Source organism: Megachile rotundata, chromosome 4 (genome assembly GCF_050947335.1).
Source record: "Megachile rotundata isolate GNS110a chromosome 4, iyMegRotu1, whole genome shotgun sequence".
Lineage (NCBI taxonomy): Eukaryota > Metazoa > Arthropoda > Insecta > Hymenoptera > Megachilidae > Megachile > Megachile rotundata.
The window spans coordinates 9,935,406-9,959,862 of record NC_134986.1 but is presented as its reverse complement, the minus strand read 5'-3'; the positions used below and the strand labels follow the sequence as shown (position 1 = coordinate 9,959,862).

Genomic DNA, 24,457 nt, shown 5'->3' with positions numbered 1-24,457 from the left:
AACCTTTGTTTGGGTTACATTTGCGTGTAATTAACCCTTTTGCGATTATCGGCGACCGTGATGCGTCAACACGTAGTTTCACGGTTCGAATATTTGGTTAACTTTAAATTGTATATTTTTAGGTTACCATGTGCTTAAATTTGGCGGAAGGTTTGTGAATTGGGAGATGGTTTTCAGGGACCTACACCAGTTGTGAGACACCCTATATACAGATTATAATACAAGACAAGTTTACATGACAAGTTTAATACACAAGCTTTACAATATCTCCTGATCAGAGATTGTAGATTACGTTTAAAAATATTTTATACTGTAAACATGGAAGAAGTAGAATTACTACGTCAAAGTTAAACGAAAAATAAAATAAAAATCAATTTTCGCTGCTCGTGACACTTCATTACGTCGATAACGAATTAACATGTCCCTGATATTTTTCCGTAAACTTGAATTACTCTTTCTGAAATAGAATTATTAAACATATTCGTATTGTCGAAGTTATGAAGCGTTATGAAATTAGTTTTTACGATTCAATACAGATTTAGAGGGTGCGCCGGAAAAGAGTCTTGATGCACTGTCGACAATCGACAGTTTAATGGGAAGCTGTAAACTCCTGCATTGCGAAAGAAAATAGAATAAAAGGTAGTTTACGATTTAGCTCGTTTCAACGGGACACGGTCTGTAGCTTTCAGCAAACAGCAATAGTAAGTCTTGTAAAATATATAGGTTTACATAAAACACCGGATTACGCGCGTATTATTGCGCTACTCTTTGATCCTGATGAGTTTTCGCCTTTATTTCAATAACACTCCCTTCTTAAAGGCAAACGAAATTACTACACTTGTTTCTCTGCTTTACACCAATCCTTATAATCATTCGTGAAAATATACGATGCTTTAGGACCGTTTGTGTATAAACGTTTGTTTATACGAGACGAATATGTGGTACCAATATGTGGTGCAATTTATGACGTGCAATTTATGTGGTGCAATATACACAAATGATGTAAAGCTACATTTTGTCAAATAACTGTATTTCTTCTAAGATTCATGCATTTTATTTGTGTGTTGAATGTAATGTTGTTATTACAATTTACTTAGTTTTGTAGTGGTAACATATAAGTTCTATTATAATAATTTAATGATACATAATTAATCTTGCTTTCTGATTGATATGATTGGTGATGTTTGAATCTGTTTGATTCTGTTTAATTCTGTTCGATTCTGTTTGATTTTGATTGCCTGTGTTTGATTCTGAGTTCGATTGATTTTGTTTGATCTTATTTGTCTCTGATCGATGCTGTTTGATTTTCTTTGACTCTGTTTGATCATATCTGATTAATGTCATATATTCTTTAGAATAATTCTTTCTTAGGAACAACAACGATTCCATTCATTAATTGCCTTCTTTAATTCTGTTTGATTGCGTTTGATTTTATTTAATACTGATTGATTCTGTTCGATTTTGTTTGATCTCCTCTGATTCTGTTTGATGCTGGCTGTTAATTCCAAGAAAGAATGATTTTGAAGAATAAATGATAACATTAATCATAATCAAACATAACCAGCATTCTTCTTCTTCATTATAATTCCTACATTTTGTAGCTAGTTTAATTCAGAATTAAATTGAATCAAACCATCTAACGCATGTTAACTCAAGATTTAATCCTGCATACAAAAAGTTTCTTGATCAGCTGTGAAACTCTAGAATCTCCCGAATCAGAAAAGAAGTACCTCTTTGCCTTTCTTCCCGAAGAAGAATAAAGAACCATTCTCCGTCGGTCTCAGCCGAAAAGTTCGCCGGTTTAATAAAGGGGTAACGTTCGCGGGGGTTAAGGAGGGTCGAAATTGGGCAAACGACGCGTTCTCGGAAGTCTTTCTTTCGAGATTAAATATTTTCGGTGTGTCGTCAAAGACAAGGTTCCCTTCGTTGCTCTTTGTAATATTAAAAATGTTCATAACGATGCCGATGAAGACCGGGAAAAATCTTGCGCCGTCCTTTCAACCCTTGGAAATTCCTCGTTTTCTCGTTGCGTTCTTTTTTTCGTTTTTACGTCTCGAGTGCACGTAATAAAGATCTCTTCTTGCGTTTACGTCGCTTCTTTAGTATTTGAATTGGTAAACGTTTTGCAGTGTCTTTGACCTTTCTTGTGTCCGTTTAATTCGTTCCATTCTTCATTCTAAGAATAATTATGGAGGTAATATAAAGATGGAGTCGCCATTTTGTTAGTTCAGTATGGTGGAAAAATAATGAAATACAATTTTATGTAATTTTTTATTTTTTTGTTCTTTGAAATAAAATAAAATACTTACCTGAGCATTGCAATATAAAATTACATAAATAATGAAAAAAATTGAAAATTCATTCAAATATTGAATATTAAAAAATCATTGAAAAATAACTATTGAAAGATAAGGAGTAAATTAAAGAGTGAAATTAATTTTAGAAACAGTATTACTTCCTAGTTCCGCAAGTCACGATACACAAATAATTTATCTGGTTATAACACGAGAATAATTACGGATTTCTCGCGTGTGATTACAGATTTTCGAGCAGAAAAATCGGCTTGCATGGACCTTGACTAACTGGCCTTAATGCGAGGACTGCAGGCATTCAGTGCGCCGACAGAGGGTGAGTTTATTATTTATCGATCGTTCAACATTTCCTCTCCTGTCGTATAAATATAATATTGCTGGGAAATTGAACTCGGCGGGGGATTAGAAAAAAGACGACACGTAAGCATCGAACGTTGATTAACACAATTTTGTTCGTATTATATGAAGTTATAACTTGTATGCAAAATTACCATTTCCTAAATGACTCGCATTTAAAAAGTATCGGGACTCATGAACATGTCAATGATATATTTCTGCGAAGATGTCTATGATGTTTGAAAATTAACATATTAATGACACAGGTACATGAACATGTGTATGATGTATGTGGATGAACATATTAATTACATATGTAGATAAACATATCAATGATATATTTCTATGAAGATGTCTATGATGTTTGAAAATGAACATATTAATGATACAGGTACATGAACATGTGTATGATGTATGTAGATGAACATATCAATGACATATTTCTATGAAGATGTCTATGATGTTTGAAAATGAATATATTAATGATGCAGGTACATGAACATGTGTATGATGTATGTAGATGAACATATTCATTACATATATAGATGAATATATTATTGACATATGTAGATGAATATATTAATGACATGTGTAGACGAACATATTAACGACATATGTAGATGAACATATTAATGACATCCACATCATATCAATGATATATGTACACGAACACATCAGTAATATTTACATATGAACAAATGAATGATATTACATACATGAGCATATTAATGATATCCATATGTATGTACGTAGTGATGTCAATAACATATGTAAATGAACACGTCAATGACATACGTAGATGAACATATGAAATGACATATGTGTATACGCATATCAATGTATCATATCAACATTTCGTTCATAAATACATGAATACGTATATGAATGATACATGTATCATATCAATAACATGAGAACGTATCAATAACTTATGTGGACCTATTAAAGATATATGTAAAGATATCAATAACATAAGAATATGGAAGATATGAATGATGTATGTGGGTATAATGATAAGGCTGTCAGTTGAAAGTAGACGGTCGTAAGTTTGATTCAGTCGCAAACTAGTCTCGGACGGTTATGTACCGAATCGGAACGATCGATTCGAATCCCCTAGTGACTTCGCAATCTTCTTCCGTGATACTTGCACGGGTTAACGCTTTCATTTCGAACGGTAATTGTTCGAAATCGCATGAGAAATTACGGGCATCCTGTGTTCGACGTTGAATGCTGCATCGATCGGGGAATTCAGTGATAGTACCCGATGATTTCTCCGGCCTCTAATATCGTATTTTAAAGAAATTGTTTCAACTATCCTATCTGAAATTTTTAACAATGCTTATAATACCTTCATCAAATAAAATACTTTCGACAGAAGTTTTCAAAGATATAACTTTCCGAGTGTAGATATTAAAATAGTAAGATGGTAGTCTTTAGTGTAAGTTGCTCTCTACTGTAAGTTTAATTTGGATAAATAAATATGAATAGATAAATTTAAATAAATAGATAATTGTTTGAATAATTCTAAGAAATTGAGAGCTTTTTGTTTAACTCTGTTTCAGTTTGCTAGTTTAATGCGTTTACTAACGTGTTGTCTACTGCATACGAAATAAATATTTCATTGCAAGGTTATTACTGTAACACTTGCCTGAGTCAAGGATGCATTAGGTTATCAATTATTAACCGATTCGTCTAATCTGATCTGAAGAAAAGTGAAAAATTATCCTCAATCCTATTATTTTATCGAGCGATTAGATCTGAATGTTCATTAAAATACATCGTAACGTGCTATAAAAATCTACTTATGAAACATACAAATCAAAGTAAGAATATGAACGTTTCCCACGTTTATTCCTGTGAACTCGATTAATAGTACAACAAATTATCTTTAATTGACTGCACAATAAACTACTTTCGACAGAATATTAATTAACAAAAAAAATAGCTACTTGTTTTGAACACCAAAATATTTATTTATGTTTTGATGGGAAGTAACAGGAATAAAATATTCGGTGCTCAAAAAGAGTGGTCCTTTTTTGTTTTATTGGTTAGTACGAATTTAATGTTTCCATTCATCACTATGCTATCGACATGATATTAAAGATAAAAAGTTTATGTGGCAGTTAAATTGCGACTTTTACTGCCATGATATGACACGAAATGTCATGACGTTCGCCGTCAATAAAACTAGAAATTGTGTTGTGACATTGGATTTCGTATCGTAACTTTAATGTCACGGAATCAAATCGTATTGATCGACACTTGAAATGCTCTGTGTTTATGGAATGCATGCAGAGAAAAATTTCCAAATTTCTAAATTTTTAGATTTTCAAATTTTCCAATTTTCAAGTTTTTCAATTTTCAGTTTTCCAATTTTCACTTTTCCCAATTTCCACTTTTCCCAATTTCCACTTTTCCCAATTTCCACTTTCCTCAATTTTCCATTTTCCCCAATTTCCACTTTTCCCAATTTCTACTTTCCTCAATTTTCCATTTTCCCCAATTTCCACTTTCCCCAATTTCCACGTTTCCGAATTTCAGTGTCTCCCAATTCTCACATTTCCAAATTTCCACGCTTCCGATTTTCTACGTTTCCGAATTTCGGTGTCTCCCAATTCCCACATTTCCGAATTTCGGTGTCTCCCTACTCCCTCATGTCCGAATTTCCACATTTCCAAATTTCTACATGTCACAACTCTGACGTTTCCGAATTCTCAAGCCTCCCAATTTCTAAATTTCCAAATCTGTAATTTCCGAATCTGCAAGCCATCTCTCAAAAATTGTCCAACTTCTCAACTGCAATCATCAAATTTCTATCTCAACAAAATTCTAAACCTTCCTTGCTCATCCTCAAAGTGTCAAAGAAGTTTCATTTCCAAACTTGCCTAACCTAACTTCCTCACTACCATACCCTAACCTAAATCCACAACAACAACGATATAGACGATCAGGAAACGCGATCGATAAAAATTAGGGCATCATTACTAAACACGAGGGCGATGTTTGGCAATGGTTGTCTCCGAATTTGCGCCGATGAAAACGTAACATTTAGATCGTGGCTCGTATCCAGGCCAATCACGCTTCGCAGACGAATTAGCCAGTTTCAAGAACAACCACTCTTGTCTGTCCTCCTTTTTCTTCTTGTTCGTTCTTCTGCCTTGTTTTCCAAGACGAATTCCCGAAAGACACCGTTGAAACGAGTAATGCCAGCCAGCCTGCACTTTTCTACGAAATATTCGTTGGCAAAGTGCGCCGTTGAATTGGAACCAGTCGGCTGATAATGACCCCCGTGGATTGTCCTACGTTCGTTTCTTCTTTTCTTCATTCTCGTCTCTACGGTGTTTTTTATTCTTAGCGTACACTTGCCTGCTCGTTGGGTGTCAGATAATTTTTCTTTCTACTTCTGTCTGACGATGTAGGAGATGAAATTGTTATCTTTTTGATTGAGGTAGGATTGGAGTATGATTGGTCTAATAGGGAATTTTATATTGGGAGAAATTTTGGTGGGTGAAAGTGGAGAAAATAGGGTTAGGGGAATTTAGAAGGTTTTGAAGATTATAGGTTTTCAATTCTCTAAATTTTTAGTTTCTCAGTTTTTTAATTTTTTAGTTTACCAATTTCTCAATTTCTTGGTTTTTTAACTTTTCAATTTTTCAAGTTTTCAAGTTTTTAATGTTTTAGTTTTCAAGTTTTCAAGTTCTCAATTTTTCAAGTTTTCAATTTTTCAATTTTTCAATTTTTCAAGTTTTTAAGTTTTTAAGTTTTCAAGTTTTCATGTTTTCAATTGTTCATGTTTTTAACTTTGCAGGTTTTCAATTTTTCAATTTTTCAATTCTTCTATTTTTCAATTTTTCAGGTTTTCAAGTTTTCATGTTTTCAATTCTTCATGTTTTTAACTTTTCAAGTTTCCAATTTTTCGAGTTTTCAATTTTTCACTTCTTCAATTCTTCAATTATTGAATTCTATCAATTTTTTTAATTGTTTCAATTGTTCAATTCAATTATTTAATTCTATCAATTTTCTAATTGTTTTAATTGTTCAATTCAATTATTTAATTCTATCAATTTTTTAATTGTTTCAATTGTTCAATAAATTATCAATTCAGCTGTTCTTCAAGTTTTCTGGTTTGCACAGTAAAACACTTCAATTAAAAAATTCTCTTCTACAATTTTTAAATTCTCAATTTCCCAACGTTTCAAATAAAAATCAATGAAATGAAATCAAATTAAAAAATATGTAACTGCACATATAAAAATCCGCACCTTCCAAAATACCTCAAATTCATCATCTAAAAGTCCTCACTCTTCGATACTGTCTCAATACCGTATCCTGCAAAATAGCAGCAAAGGCAGCTTCAAAATGAAATTTAACTTTGTTAAGACTTGTTTTCATTCACGACACGGGTGTTTCCGCACCCACGCACGTTTCGCAACGCCTACAAACGTTTCTAGCAATACACCTTTTGTCTTCTGCGCTGTGTTTTAATTCATTGAACCGTGAACAAGTTTGACCTTAAAACACACACCTACACAGACAGATAGACAGATGTTCGTCGAAGTTTGTTTGTTGCTTCAAGGTTCTAGTTTGTTTTCTCTAGAAACGCCGCAGAATCTCGTGAAATGTGCGCTGCGGATGCACGCGACACACGGCAAGCTACGGCGAAACAGGGCGACGGTAATAACGTGAACGTTATTATGGCTCGTTCGAAATTGCACGGTGACACGGTATTAAATTTTTTACAGGAGAAAGAAAGTTCGGGAGCGGACGGAAGCGCAAGACGGAAAGTTTCGAGTGTCGGTGAATAAAAGGTTCCCTCGTTCCTCGCGTAAATTTCTTGTTTGCCTTCTTATTTCTCTCGTCGGCGAAAATCTTTGGAGTCCCGCGCATCGGCCTCCTTAGAAGGGACGAGGAAAAAAGAAGGGAAAGATCGCGAAGTGAAAAGGGAAAGAAAACGACAGTATTACCGGTGCTTAATAGAGATCTCGATGAAATTTTCTCTTGGCCCTCGCTCGCTACGTGTTCGAAGAATATTTCTCTTTTAACGATTTAATGCTTTACTTTGAATCGCGACTTCGTGTTTGTTCACTAATTACATTTCTCCGTTCACTGCGAATATAATTCCCGGCGAAATGTCAAGTCTCTTGGTCATTTAGCGAAGAAATGCCCGTACAAGTGGTTGTTTAAATTTTCAAAATTCTCATAATGATGACTTGTTCAGAATCTTAATGTTCGAAACACTTTAAAATTTATACTCGTTTATAGTTTTCTGGGTTAGCAAGTTTAATTATCTTACGAACAAATTTTTCAATCGACAATTTAATTTTTTAACCGATACCGTAACTGATACCCCAACCATTTTGTATTACTTTTATCAAACTATACGTTTCGACATCCGATATTACAGCAACTCGATATTTTATTACCGTTGAAACGATTTCATATAATATTCATGATTTTTGAACGAAATTTTATTGTATTAATAAGTTGATGATTGACCTGGTCTGAAAATGTGAATTATTTGAATATTTAAAGTACGCTCTGTTCAATGGAGCTGGGCTCTGACTGTGGTCGCCACTCTATTCATTTATAATAACTCTCCATTTTGTTGTAACTGTTCCAGGTAATGTTTACATATTTCAGCAGTTGGCAATTTTCAGATGCATAAATATACAATTATTATTAGTCTTGATATGATTAACCTTTTTTTCATTAACATATATGCTTCTCAAAATAAAATGAAAATGTTCTTACACCACTTTTGAAGTAAACAATCCACATATTCCGGGTTTTAGAGCTTCAGGGATTTGCAAATAAACAGATCTATAAATCCAGTAAATAGTGAATCTAGGGATTTAGATATCCTCATCGAATTCGCATAATTTTTAATTTCAAATCAGAGCGGTTTCAATCGATCACCCTATACATAGACCGACAGCGTAGGTGTATTGAAAATGAAGCGTCCGGTTCCGATAACATTATTTAGCAGGACATTCGCTACAGGTGCTCGTTGACCTATCGACGTGAACCTGGATTTTCCAGAGCTTTCATGCACGGTCGCTTTTCCTGCTCGTATCTTTTTATCCTCGTCCTTTTCACAGTCCGCCCACGTTACCTCTCTTTTCATCGTGTCTCCCCCGCACAAATATACACCCACTTGTGCCACGCGTTTCCTTTCAACTCTTTGATCAAATTTCTTAGCCCTTGCGCTTCGTCAGCCTGTTTAATCCCGTAACGTTAAACGCGCCTGCGAGCGAAGAGGCAATTAGGTGTCGGAAGAATAATTAGAGTAATACGAGCATTGTAGGACGAAGCGGGATAATTAACGAGCGCGATGAAGTGCGTTCGCTACGGTTTATTTAACCACCACTTCATTTTTTTCATATAACACTTCACGTTATTTGTACTTTTATGGTGGTCCGAATATATTCGTTGCTTTTCCTCTTTTCAATCCTAGTGAGCTAATAAACGACCTTCTCATGTAGAAGCAAAATGTTTAAGAGGTTCTACTGAGATTTACTTATTTTTTGGTGTTACGATATTTTTACATACATACATATTTATATGTGAGATTTACGTTTTTGCATTTTTAAATGGTTTTGATGTTACAATATTTTTACATGTGTACATATTAATATACACATGTGTTTTACATTTTTACATTTTCACATTTTTACATTTTTACATTTTTACATTTTTACAGTTTTACATTTTTACATTTTTACATTTTTAGTTTTACATTTTTACATTTTTACATTTGTACAGTTTTACATTTTTACATTTTTACATTTTTACATTTTTACATTTTTAGTTTTACATTTTTACATTTTTACAGTTTTACATTTTTATATTTTTACATTTTTACAGTTTTACAGTTTTACAGTTTTATATTTTTACATTTTTAGTTTTACATTTTTACATTTTTACATTTGTACAGTTTTACATTTTTACATTTTTACATTTTTACATTTTTACATTTTTACATTTTTAGTTTTACATTTTTACATTTTTACAGTTTTACATTTTTATATTTTTACATTTTTACATTTTTACAGTTTTACATTTTTACATTTTTACATTTTTAGTTTTACATTTTTACATTTTTACATTTGTACAGTTTTACATTTTTACATTTTTACATTTTTACATTTTTACATTTTTAGTTTTACATTTTTACATTTTTACAGTTTTACATTTTTATATTTTTACATTTTTACAGTTTTACAGTTTTACAGTTTTACATTTTTACATGTATATCATGTATATCCATAGATTGCTGCACTTCTACATTTCTATATTTTCAATTACTTTAATACAGAAATCCCTAGAGTACCACGTTTCAGAATAAAGCAAGACTATCATAGTTACAAGTAAACAAAAATCGTCTGAAGAAATATGGCCGATAAAGAGAAAGTAACGAGTTCTATTTGGCGATGCAACATCGATAAGAGAAGCAAAATTCAAGGAAAGTTTCGAGGGTGTTCTTGGCGCAAACTAGTTGTGATGTGGTGTAGTCCGGCGTGTATAAGCATAAAAATCTGAGCGAGGAAATAAAGTTTCACGGGAACGGTTGCTAGGTATACACAGGATGAACAGCGCAACACTTTTTACTCGACACGCTGCACGATGGGGATAAAACGTACGGGAAGTTTACTATTCCCGTGAGAAAGTAACGGCGAAAGTATTTCCGTCGACCTGGACGAATTATGCGCGCGCTGCGAATTCATCGAATTCTGCTTCCTTCGAATCACTTACTTAGATATCCTCTTCTTCTTCGTTCGACGTTAAAGGATACGGAAATAGAGTTTATGGGTACATTATGTAGATTATATTACATACTTTATATTACACATTATACACTTATTTATATCATACAATGTATGTAGATAACTGTACTTCTGGTAGGAGGCTGATGTAGATTTAAGGGATGCAACATTTATTTTACCTTGAAAAGTCCCATTGTGACATTTTGACTTTTTAGATGATCATTTGAAACATTTATAAATTGTTCTTGTTTGGCTCAATTGTCGTGTATGACCAATAGTTCCTACCACAGAAAATAGTGTGAGTGTAGGTGTCCATTGTTTGTTTTTGACCAATGAGTCCGTAGGGCAGGCACGCCTCTGGCTCCGCCTCCCACGCGCCAGCAATAGGTTTACCTACAGTATATGGGTGTTCATTACTAGTAAACATAATTCACTTCACATGTAATTTTAACACTGAACCTACCTATAGTGCACTTAATTTATTATGTAGTACGTGTAGAATTGAAGTTGAAGTTGGAGAACAGCTGAATGTAAAATCATATACGTATGTATTCTTTATTTTGATGAACGTCAACGTGGATAAATTATAATTTGAATCTTGTGGAGCAATCATTTGATCGTTTTGGTAGCTTCAGTATTAAAATTTAATTAACACATGTGGTACCTGAAGTTCATTTTTAGGTCTTTCAAGGTGCACTGTCTTTCAAAGCGCACAACTTATTAAAACTTTATTCTGTGCTTTCTAAAGTTTGACCAACTTGTAAGGTACTTTTACCTTAAACTCCATACTGTATATATTGTACGTTTCCACACAATAAACTCATGAAGAATAACCTTGAAGGTCGTTGAAAATCCTCGTCATTTTCACCATATACCCCTGTAAATGGTTGATATAACCCGTACAGATCTCTCATCTTTTTCACGCGTGTTTTTGTTTTACGGTATTTCACGAGGTACCAAATGTTCAATGGCAGTAACGATATTTCAGCGCGTCGGATTCATTTCTCGAATGAAATGGAAAAACAAAGCCACCGTTTCGTTTTATCATCGGTGGGGTTCATGCATGCCCGCGCCCTCCCTTCCTTTTCCTTTCTTTCTTGCCTCTTTTTTTTTATCGGTTCATCCTTTATTCCAATCACAGGCAGCCGCACACGCGTCCCAGTTCTTTTCTCCGCTATTCAATGTTCCTTCGATTCGAGCGAAATGTTTCAGAAGCAATTTTTCTCTGATGCACGAAATCACGGTTCGTTTGAAGCATCACGGAACGTGTAATCAGGCATCCAACGTTCGTGCCTAATTAATACTTGTTTCCAGCTACCGGCTAATGATGTTGCTACCACGTTTCGGGGTTTAAGCTTAATTTTTCGCCCGCTTTCTGTTTTTCGACTCGTGTTTCTCTTTATTTCCTTTCGACGCAACTTCTTCGATTGCGATCTTTTGGCTTTGTGGGATATCCTTCTAGAGTAAATTCTGAGTTTCTAGTTTTTGTTTGTTTTGTGATCGGTGGACTCTGTGGATGTAATTAATTTGAATGGCTACTTTTAACCTCTCGCACTATGATGTATCAGATATTGTCAGATGTGTCAGTCAAGACCCCCTAATCATAGCTACAATATTGCAGACAAAGAAAGTTGAAATGTTATGTCAATTTGTTATTATAAAATCGTTGACTATGAAAATTATAATTGGACTTTGAATCGAAGCATACAGGGTGTCTCACAACTAGTGCAGAAAATTAACATCTCAAACTTAGAACAAGTACAATTTCTTGTTAAACTGATAACAATTGTTATAACTATCTATAAAATTTTTGAACAATTATTAATTATTGTACAAGTTCCTTTTCACTGATTCTTTACTATTTAAATAAAGGAAATACATTTATAATTTCATGAATATACTTCATTAATGTAATGCATTCAATTGAATCCAGAGTATCGAGAGCATCGAGTACAGTCAAATAATATTTTCGTCGAGCTTTAAGCTTCGCATTTATGCAACATAAATGTTGCTCCACAATGTTTTTGTATTACTAAAAAAATGTTTAAAAAATTGGAATTCGATGCGGTACGGTCTAATATTCGAAAATGTTGAAAGCAGGAGTGTTTATTAATAAATGAACAGAATATTGAATGCCTTTCTCATTTTAATTATACTGCAGTTTATTAAAACTTTTTATGTTCGTTATAATTTATTTTAAATTGAAGGGGATAAAAATTGAGTTTATATTAATTTTGAAAGTATGGGACAATATAATTAAAACTTTCCTATCATTTTTTTTATAGTGTTTGGTATTAATTTATCTTCTTTTTGAGAATATATGGATGAATATTTTCTGTATTCATTTATTATGGAAATCGTGATATTTTTATTAAAAATTGGTTCTTCAAACAGAATCTTTCCGTGTTAATATTCTTCATTGCATGGCAAGAAATCTCTTCTTTTTACGGTTGTAATAATATTGACAGGGAAGTTGTAAAATAGTTAAATAAGTCGGCAAGCGCGTAACTAGATTAAAGTACCGCATCAGAGCGGTCAGGAAAATTTAAGTTCGGAATCCTTGCGCGCTGAAACTTCCCACAATTATTAAGATATTAATTTACTTTTTAAGCCGCTTTATTTCCCATACTTTTTGTAATTGCAACAAGATGGAATTAAACTCCGTGACAGCTTAACGTTCCCAACAATTAATCTTCTTTTCTTCGTCATTTTTATTCTTTTGCAAATTAGAAAATTAATCGAAAAGCGGGTGAATTCTTTACATTAAAAGGTAGGGATTTTTCAGAGGTGCATTGAACAAAATGCATATTTGAATTTTTATGGTTTCGAGAATTTTAACTTTTACGTTTTTAGGTTTTCAAGGTTTAAGTTTTGTAGTTTTCTAGATCTCTGGTTTTCAAGGTTTCTATTTTTTTTAATTTTCTAGCTTTTTGGATTTCTATTTTCCTTTTTTCTGTTTTTTTGTTTTCCTAATTTTCTAATTTTCTAATTTTCTAATATTCTAATTTTCTAATTTTCTAATTTTCTAATATTCTAATTTTCTAATTTTCTAATTTTCTAATTTTCTAATTTTCTAATTTTCTAATTTTCTAATTTTCTAATTTTCTAATTTTCTAATTTTCTAATTTTCTGATTTTATAATTTTCCAATTTTCCAAATTTCAACTTTTCCCATTTTCCAATTTTCCACGCTTCCAATTTTCCAATTTTCCAAATTTCCAAATTTCCAAGTTTCCAAATTTCCAAGTTTCCAAGTTTCCAAATTTCCAAATTTCCAAATTTCCAAATTTCTAAATTTCTAAAAACTGTAAACTCTAAATTTCCAAACACTAAAAGAAAAGAAGAAGGACACCGAAGACGAAGAAGTACACAGAAGCCCAAGAAGAACAAGAAGTGCATAGAAGACCAAGAAGAAGTACCCAGAAGAGGAAGAAGAAGAAGGAGTACACAAAAGACCAAGAAGAAGTACACAAATGACCAGGAAGAAGAAGGCGTGCACAAGATCCCAAGACAAAGAAGAAGAAGAAGACAAAGAGAATAAAGGACGAAGAATGCAAGAGGAAAATCAGGTTGCAAGGTTTTCCTCCACATTCGTTCCGCCCTCGCCCTACTTCCGAGACGCGCAGGGAGACATTCAACCGCAAAACCGAAGTTCCGCGGTCTTATGCAAATTCACGCGCAACTTTTAACATTTACACTGGCTGCCTTTCTCGTTGGATATTTCGTGTCGTCGAAGAAAACTCCAGCAAGTATCCGGCTCACGTCCTACCAACGACCTTCTACGTTCGCTTTGTATCTACCCCCGTATCCTCTCAGCCTTGAACGCTTTTTGTTTTCCGAACTCGATTCGAAGAACGTGACACTGCTCCTCCGCGCGGCCAAATCTATTTCGTAACTTGAAGTTTTCCCGCAAATACATATTCGTTTACGGTTGATTACCTTAGACAGTTGGCAAAATTCATTTTCGTGTATGATACAATTTGTTTTCTTTTTATTTTGTGGGTGAAGCGGGTGTGTCTCGGTATATGGCACTGGGGGGGTTTTAGGGTGGAGTGTAAGGAGTGGAATACGTCAGTGGAGCTTGAAGCATGTTTTGTGAGGATAGGAACTTGGGAATTTGGGAATTTAAGGATTTGGGGATTTAGGGAGTTAGGGAGTTAGGGAGTTAGGGATTTAGGAATTTGGTGGCAAGTTTCAAAAATTTGGAGATATTGGGAAATGGGGTTTTGGAAATTGGTGAATTGGGAGATAAGGGTATTGGAGGTGTATTGAATTGGGGAATTATGGAATTAGTGAATTTTGGAGTTGGGGAATTATGGAATTGGGGACTTATGGAACTGGGAAATTAAGGAATTGGGAAATTATGGAATTGGGAAATTATGGAATTGGGGACTTATGGAACTGGGAAACTATGGAATTGGGGACTTAAGCAATTGGGAAATTATGGAATTGGGAAATTATGGAATTGGGGACTTATGGAACTGGGAAACTATGGAATTGGGGACTTAAGCAATTGGGAAATTATGGAATTGGGAATTATGGAATTGGGAATTAAGGAATTGGGAAATTATGGAATTGGGGACTTATGGAACTGGGAAACTATGGAATTGGGGACTTAAGCAATTGGGAAATTATGGAATTGGGAATTAAGGAATTGGGAAATTATGGAATTGGGGACTTATGGAACTGGGAAATTATGGAATTGCGGTATTAAGGAATTGGGTAATTATGGAATTGGGAAATTATGGAATTGGGGAAATATGGAACTGGGAAATTATGGAATTGGAAAATTAGGAGTTGGGAAATTATGGAATTGTGGAATTATGCAGTTGGGAAATTATGGAATTGGGATATCATGAAATTGGGGAAATTGGGAATTGGGGAAATTGATAATTGGAGATATTGGGAATTGGTAATATTGGGAATTAGGAACTTTCGAAAAAGTGAAAATGTGGAAATTGATGCAACCTTAAATTGTAATAATTAATTATATCAAAATACTAAAGTATTGATTCAAGATCCAAATAATTAATCTTCCACAATCACCCCTAATATTCCTCCATCTTCCCATCACATATCCAAGTTCCAAAACAGAATACCTCAATATAGTATCAATTCAAAAATCGCGCGATTAATCGCAGTCCGCGCAAATTACAGTAACTCGATGGAAATCCCCTCGAAATAACTTGGACATAAATTTGAAGTACCAATTAACCTTTTCATATCCTAGAATTCGAAATTGCCAAACGATCGTCGTGTTCCGGAGATTCATAGCTGTTTCCACGGGCGTAGGAATTTATTTATCCGCATCGGTTTGAAAAATAGCGTAAGGTTGCCGGTCGAACGAGCAGATTCCATACGCGATGGGAAAAAGGGAGAAGGGAAAACACTGTGTTGCGAGGGAGAACGTGATTTTCTTTCTCCTGTGTCCCGAGGGAACGGGTTATCGTGGTATGGAACAATGGCCATTGTAACGAATATTATCGCGACAAGCACCACTCATTTCGGCTTAACGTTCCGCATTCATCAAACCCGGAAAACGAGCGAACGCGGACCGCGAATCGATCTATTTTCTTTGTTGGCGATCTTTCTTTTCCTCGCGCACGGTTTTCAGCCCTCCGCTTTCGCTTTGCGCGGCTCGGAACAGCTGGTTAAATGAACCCAAGATCTCTTTGGTTGCGCGTACACACGGGCTCCTCTCTTTTTACACGGCGAGCGTGTTTGTGCCGAGCGAGGAGGGCTCGTCAAAAATTCTGACCCGCTCGGTATTCTCTTTCTACGGATTGTTTGTTTCGCGGATTATGCAAACAACTGTCGATTAAACCGTCTGTTCTGACGGACGGACGTCATTTGTGCGATATATTTCATTTATGATGCGACGGTGCTTTTCAGAGTCGGGGATTAATGAAAGTTATATTCTGAAGCAATTCCGGGATTCGGGACTTGGATTTTGCTCTGCTGGTTTCGGAATTGTGGGTTGGAATATGGGAAATTGTAAGGTATTGAAATTTGAGGGTATGGAGAATTGCATGTATTGGAAATTTGCGGATATGGGGGAATTGCAAGTATTGGAATTTGTGGATATGGAGAATTGCAAGTACTGGAACTTGGGAATATGGGGAATTGCAAGTATTGGAATTTGAGGATATGGGGAATTGCAAGTATTGGAATTTGGGAGTATGGGAAATTGCAAGTATTGGAATTTGTGGATATGGGGAATTGCAAGTATTGGAACTTGGGAGTATGGGGAATTGCAAGTATTGGAATTTAGGAGTATGGGAAATTGCAAGTATTGGAATTTGCGGATATGGGGGAATTGCTGTATTGGAACTTGGGAATATGGGAAATTGCAAGTACTGGAATTTGAGGATATGGGGAATTGCAAGTATTGGAATTTGGGAATATGGGGGAATTGCAAGTATTATAATTGTTGTTGACTCATTATTAGTAAGGCATCCTAGCAGGCCCCTACCTTAGACGCGCGGATGTATAGAACAAATGGACAGGAACTATATATATGAATAAGAGGGCTCCGTGAGTACTAGTGAGAAAGTCAAGTCTCGGTCTTATGCGCCGTCTAGCGGCGATGAACGTAAGATCACGTCTCTACCTACAAAACTTCATATATCAACTTTGTTATAATACTTAATCAACCATGAATCTACACTTTGATTATCCTAACTTACCCTAAACAACATCTCCTACCTAAAAACTTTTATACATTAATTTTGTTAAAATACTTAAAAATCAGTATGTAGTGACTCCATACATTTCCAGTGGCCTAATTGACCCTAATCGCTGTAGAAAAATATATCTCGTACAATCATGAAGTAACCAGCGAGTCACATTTTCTGAAAAAGCGGGTTTTTATCGTTAACTTACGTTTACTCGGAGCTTTCTTGTCGGTCGTAAAAACTATTACGGAAACCATCAGTTTTCTACAGTGACAGCGTCCGAGCGTGCGATTCATTTAATTGTCCGATGCTCTAGTGGCTGTGCAGTATCAACTCGTTCGTGCAAATTGAATTTAGATGTTGGTAATGCGCGATGCAATTGTTATAATTGAATTCTCTGGTAAACTTTTAAACGGGCAGTGAGACGAAAAACGCGACTGAACGAACACCCGTTTCGGTTCAAGAAAAAGGAAATCTACATACATACGTATTTTTCGAACATGTCACAGAGAGAATAACGGAGGAAATCGTGTGGTCTGAGAGTTCCTTTGTGAATTAGAGAACGGGTAATCTGTTCTGCAACAAATCGAGGACAATTAGGGTAAAGTCTGATATGAAAGTTATTTGAGAATATAGTTTTATTTATTTTGTATGTACTTTTTTATATTTTCATTTGTATAATATATGGAGGAATGTGTGTGTGGAGTATGTATGTAGACAAAATTCCAAGTGCACGTATAGCATGTGTGTGGACACGTATGTGGATACATATGTAGAGGATTATATGGAGACATATATGTGGATGCATATGTGGAGGATTATATGGAGACACATATGTGGAGTATTATACGGAGACACATATGTGGAGGATTATATGTGGACTCATATGTGGATACATATGCAGAGGATTATATGTGGACACATATGTGGATACATATGTAGAGGATTATATGTGGACACATATGTGGATACATATGTAGAGGATTATGTGGAGACACATATGTGGACGATTATATGTGGACTCATATGTGGATACATATGTAGAGGATTATATGTGGACACATATGTGGATACATATGTAGAGGATTATGTGGAGACACATATGTGGATACATATGTGGATGCATATGTAGAGGATTATGTGGAGACACATATGTGGACGATTATATGTGGACTCATATGTGGATACATATGTAGAGGATTATATGTGGACACATATGTGGATACATATGTAGAGGATTATGTGGAGACACATATGTGGATACATATGTGGATGCTATGTAGAGGTTGACATGTGGATACATATGTAGAGAATTAAACATAGAAAAAATTCCAAAAATATATAAAGAATGTCGACAAAAGTCAAGGGTATGTTTTCATTAAATAATCAATAGGAACAGAAGTTGTAAAAATATAAAAGCGTGAGATGTGTCAAGTAGCTTCGAGCATTTCTATTCTGATAAATTTAGCAGAAGTCGATTAAGGATTAGACGAAAGGAGAAGAAGAAGAAACGGAGAACATTCGTAACGGGGGATTATAATCCCGATATAACCCAAAGGCACAGGCTACCTGTAATTAGACTGTCAAGCGCATTCCTTCGATTTCGGTGGCCTTTGTTCCCCTTATCTGACTCAAGACGACCCATTTTCCAGCAACTTGATAATTTACAATCTCTTCCACTAACGATCGTCTTCTGACATAACCTTGCTTTCTGTTTTCCATCATCGATATTTCTATAAATATTACAGCTTCAGATAGAATACCTGAATTTATTTCGATCAATGAATCATAAATTTCGTTAAAAGCAATTTGCTGGATTTAGAAATTATTAAGATTTTAATGGACTTACATAATCTGAACAGCCTTAGGTAAGAAAATAATTTCTCTAACTTTTGTTGAAGCTTCCAAAGCTTTCACTCCTATATCAATTGCACAGTTAAACCGTAATCGATAATCGAGTAGCCTTTAATCCAATATCAAATGTCAATCGTTCCGTAATTGACAATGAAAGTTCGATTTGAATTCATACTAAATAGTTGAATGCCTTCCTAATTAAAATCGAATTATAACTTGAGTGGATTTACATGTTGAGATTGAAGTTTAATTTCTGACTGAAACTCCGCAAAATACTTCTTAATCGAGAATTAAAACATGATTCTCAATTAAGTAGCTTCATATTCGAAAACTGAAGTCCATGTTAAATTCATGTTGGAGAAATTGAAAACTAGATGGTAATTCGACGAAGGGTTTTTCAAATTAACAATTATCTTTTAATCAGCTTTTAAAATAGAGAAAGTTGTATCGCGAGTTTGCATCGATTTAATAGTCTCGTTTTGAAAGTTTCATTTTTAATCATTATCTCTGGATGTGACGAGGGACAACACGATGGGAGATGCACGTCTGTTACTTTGTAGGACGTTTATGAAGGCAAACTCTTTTCAACTCATCGTTTTTATCGCATCAGCGTCACGTTAATCGTTGTTTCGAGCAAAACTTTCGGAGGAAAGAAGTTTCAGAGCGTCGGATGTCAAGCTTTCCTTTCGATTTAGAGGAAATCTGCATTTTAATAGGATCAAGGGAAACGTTAACGAAGGCACCGTTTATCCAAAGAAATGCAAAAGATTATTATCTTCGAAATAATTTTAAATTACAAGGCTCTTGAAACGTACTTTCAGTTATTGTAAATTTCTTGCTCTTTATCGAATTTTAATCAATCTCCTATTCGCGTTTCGTTTAAATTCAAGGAGAAACTTTAGAAATTGCAGCACGCGTATAAACTTTACACGTTTTAGTGCATATTTGTCTCTATACAGGTACACGGATATTATCATAAGCCTGCTGTATTAATTAAAAAATTTTTAATGCGGATTTTCCGAGCATGAAACAAATCTTGATTACAGCGCACTGCTGCATTTTTTACGCAATGACGGGATTTTAAAGTTTACCTGAATTACTGCACGCACGACATACCGCAAATGCAATATAATACGAGCTGAAAACGACAGAAGTTCAAGATTCGGTATAATTGTTTCATTGTTCTTTTGTTACTTTTTAGGTGAACGTCACGTGTTGCATTGACAGTAGTGGTAGAAGCTTTCTTTTTTGTAACAGGAATTTTATAATGAATCAACTGTGAAGAAATCTTTTTTTGTCAAACTTAATATCATTTCTTCAAAATGACTTTATGAAATTGTTATCAATTCTAGTACAAATCATTTATTTATTTACTGTCAGTTTTAATTTTGGTGTTACATATGAGGGTCCAATTAAAATTTTACAAAGAACAGGGTTCTCTTTAACTTACAGTCACTGTAATTCACACTATTATTTGTTAAAATGTAAGCATGAATATAAAATATAAATGAAATGGGAGGTAGATGACGTAATTATGAATGAGATTTCCATTTGCAGAAATGGGGTTCGAAACTTCGTTTCTGATTAATTAACCCTTTGCACTATTTTGACGAGTCAGACTCGTGACGCACTCGTACTTCGGTCGTGATCAATTTTACTTGAATTTTTAATATGCTTCAATTTGGAGTTCAAGTTCAATTACAACTTGCATAGTCAACGATTGCATAATAACATATTGACATAACATTTCAAGATTTTTGGTCTGTTTTAATATTGTAACTGTAATTAGTCAGTTCTGACTGACGCACCTGACAAATAAGTCATAGTGCAAGGAGTTAAGGAAAAACGCGGACCAATCAGAAGGCGAGGATTACGCATACGCAGACGCGAGAGCGACAGCTTCGGATAACGCGTAGTTATCCAACGCGTGGTAATCCAACGCGTAGTAATGCAACGCATAGTAATACAACGCGTAGTAATCCAGCGTGTGGATATCCAACGCGTAGTAATCCAACGCGTGCATATTCAACGCGTAGTAATCCAACGCGTAATAATGCAACGCGTGGTAATTCTAAGCGTAGGAATCTAATGCGTGGTAATCTAACGCGTAGTAATCCAGCGTGTGGATATCCAACGCGTAGTAATCCAGCGGGTGGATATTCAACGCGTAGCAGTCCAACGCGTAGTAATGCAACGCATAGTAGTCCAACACGTAGTAATGCAACGCGTGGTAATTCTACGCGTAGGAATCTAGCGCGTGGTTAACCAACGCGTAGTTATCCAACGTGTGGTAATCCAACGCATAGTAATGCAACGCGTGGTAATTCTAAGCGTAAGAATCTAACGCGTGGTAATCTAACGCGTGGTTAACCAACGCGTAATTATCCAACGTGTGGTAATCCAACGCATAGTAATGCAACGCGTGGTAATTCTAAGCGTAAGAATCTAACGCGTGGTAATCTAACGCGTGGTTAACCAACGCGTAGTTATCCAACGTGTGGTAATCCAACGCATAGTAATGCAACGCGTGGTAATTCTAAGCGTAAGAATCTAACGCGTGGTAATCTAACGCGTGGTTAACCAACGCGTAGTTATCCAACGTGTGGTAATCCAACGCATAGTAATGCAACGCGTGGTAATTCTAAGCGTAAGAATCTAGCGCGTGGTTAACCAACGCGTAGTTATCCAACGTGTGGTAATCCAACGCATAGTAATGCAACGCGTGGTAATTCTAAGCGTAAGAATCTAGCGCGTGGTTAACCAACGCGTAGTTATCCAACGTGTGGTAATCCAACGCATAGTAATGCAACGCGTGGTAATGCAACGCGTGGTAATCCTACGCGTAGTAATCCAACGCGTAGTAATACAACGCGTAGTAATTCAGCGCGTGGATATCCAACGCGTAGTAATCCAGCGCGTGCATATTTAACGCGTAGTAATCCAACGCGTAATAATGCAACGCGTGGTAATTCTAAGCGTAATAATCCTCGCGCTCTGATTGGTCCACGTTTTTCCGTAATAACTCAAAAATGAAGCTTCAAACCCCAGTTTTGCAAAGGGAAATCTTATTCAGAATCACGTCAGTTACCCTCCATTTCAGTAACTTGCATTACTTAACACCCTATACATCTTGATAACGATAAAATAATATTAAAAATATAGGGATATTTATCATCATTTACATGCTTCACTTAATTAGTAGCAAAATGTTGCCTAAAATAACAGGATTACACGGAGGGTTAACAGATGACTACTTGAAGGCAATAAGTTCGCTGATAAAACTTCGAGAGAGTACTTTTTAATCCTGCAAACTCCGTCGAAAAGTTTCCGTAGGATAAAAGGGTCGCTCATAGTTTTCGAAAAGCATATCTCATTGTTTCCATGATGATCGCGTCGCAACGCGTTGAAAATATTTGTGCGCGAAACTGATTCGAGAAAAGAGACCCCTGATTGTCGCTAACACATCGTGTTTGCGGTACAATTAAGTGCTAACGCAATTAGAATAAAAGAGAGCGGGAGAAGCTTTTTACGATAATGACCAGTGAAACTCTTCCGTTCTCATTGGTTCGACGCTGGCGGCGAAAAGCAAGTAAGTAGCAGGGTACTAACACGTTTTTCACTATGATGGTTATGGTCGGTTACATTTACCGACGAAATGTAATACGGAGCTTAACGTACGCTCCATCTTGAACGTCGTCGAGCACCTGCTAAATTCGGGATCAGATTTAACATTGTCGGAGCTCGATCTATAAATACTTGTTTCTGTACTTACAGAGTGTTTCTATTCGGTGGGGAACAGGGTTTATTATTCTTAAACGAATAAGTAAAAATAAAAGCGTGAAAAGAAAATTACAGGATAAAAATCGTGTAGAGTGCTCGTGACGTACGGCGTCTATTTTAATCTTGATATGTCTTGCATGTAATACTTCTTTTTTTAAGCTGTGATGGTTAAAGGTTAATTTAAGGGTGAATTTTACTTTGATGGATTTTACTGTGACGCGTGTTTAAAAAGTTTTTATTAATTTAGAAATTTATTACTTTGACATTTGTTCGAACTTGGGAGTTCGGAGATGAGGAGTTTTGGAATTGGGGTATTCTCTGATTATGGAATTATGAAAAGTTAATTTTCTCAACGAAAATTGCAAATTTTTAGCAAACAAAATCAGTGGGTGGTTCGTTGGTCCAAGGGTTAATAACCATCCCGACATTAATTAAATTTAAAACGATGGCATAGACGCGAAACTGCTCGGCGTATAAAAGTTGGCATCTGGCGGCGAGTGAAAAGCCGTTTGAAACGCGAGAAATTTTTACCTATCTCAAACTGGCGTTACCTTTAATCCGCTAAAAATAAGGAAGTATGAATTTCAAGACGCTACTCAAAGACTCGGAGAAAGTCGAATGCATGAAAGGAACGAAGGAAGGTACTCAAAGAACTTTGAAGTTGTCTCGTTGAATGATGGGCTGAAAGTCATCTTTGCTCGACGGATCATCGTCGGTGCTGGAAGTTCGTGTTTGCCGCTCTTTCATCAAAGATCAAAGATATTTCGCGCGGAAATAGCCTGACGTTAATTTGAAATCGTCATCGGTATGTACGTCGTCTGAAAACTATCCTGTATTTATACGGTCATCCTCTGTGCGTTACCCAGGGACGATCTTACTACTTTCCTGCCCCTTATGTGCATTTTGAACTGATTCAAATTTTTAATTTTACGAATTTATATTTTTTTCAATTGCAAGATTACATGTCTTCAAATTTCTTAATTTCCAAATTCACAAATTTCCAAATTTCTAAGTTTCAAATTCCCTGATTTCCCAATTCCATAATTCCCAATTCCCTAATTACTCAATTTCCTAACTTGGTAATTTCCTAATTTCCCAATTCCATAATTCCCCAATTCCATATATCCCCAATTCCCTAATTTCCCAATTCCATAAATTCCCAATTCCATAATTCTTCAATTCCCTTATTTCCCAATTCCCTAATGTCCCATTTCCATAATTCCCCAATTCCATATTTCTCCAATTCCATAAATTCCCAATTCCATACTTCTCCAATTTCCTTATTTCCCAATTCCCTAATGTCCCCATTCCATAATTCCCCAGTTCCATATTTCCCAATTCCCTAATTTCCCAATTGCACAATTCCCCAATTCTATATTTCTCCAATTCCATAAATTCCCAATTCCATACTTCTCCAATTTGCTAATGTCCTAATTCCATAATTCCCCAGTTCCATATTTCCCAAATCCACAATTCCCCAATTCCATAAATTCCTAATTCCACAATTCCCCAATTCTATAAATCCCTATTTCCCTTATTCCCCAATTTCCCAGTCTTCTAATTTCCCACTTCCCTAATTCCCTAACTCTATAATTTCCCATCACCAAATTCCCAAATTCCCAAATTCCCAAATCTTCAAATCTCAAAATCCCACCTCACCACCATTCTCCAATTTTAAATTTGTTACTCATCTAATAAAAGTCCCTATTTTCCTTTAAAAAAAATATCAAACGCTGCAG

At 35.3% G+C, this 24,457-nt stretch overlaps 1 protein-coding gene across 2 annotated transcripts in view; it reads left to right on the top strand.

Moving 5' to 3' along the window:
* Hs3st-A (Heparan sulfate 3-O sulfotransferase-A) overlaps positions 1-24,457 on the top strand; it is a 154,930-nt gene that overhangs the window by 64,929 nt on the left and 65,544 nt on the right. For both annotated transcript variants that reach the window (XM_076530323.1, XM_003701587.3), the window contains exon 3: positions 2,542-2,628. The gene's annotated coding sequence lies outside the window, so the exon portion shown is untranslated. The remainder of the gene's footprint in view (positions 1-2,541; positions 2,629-24,457) is intronic.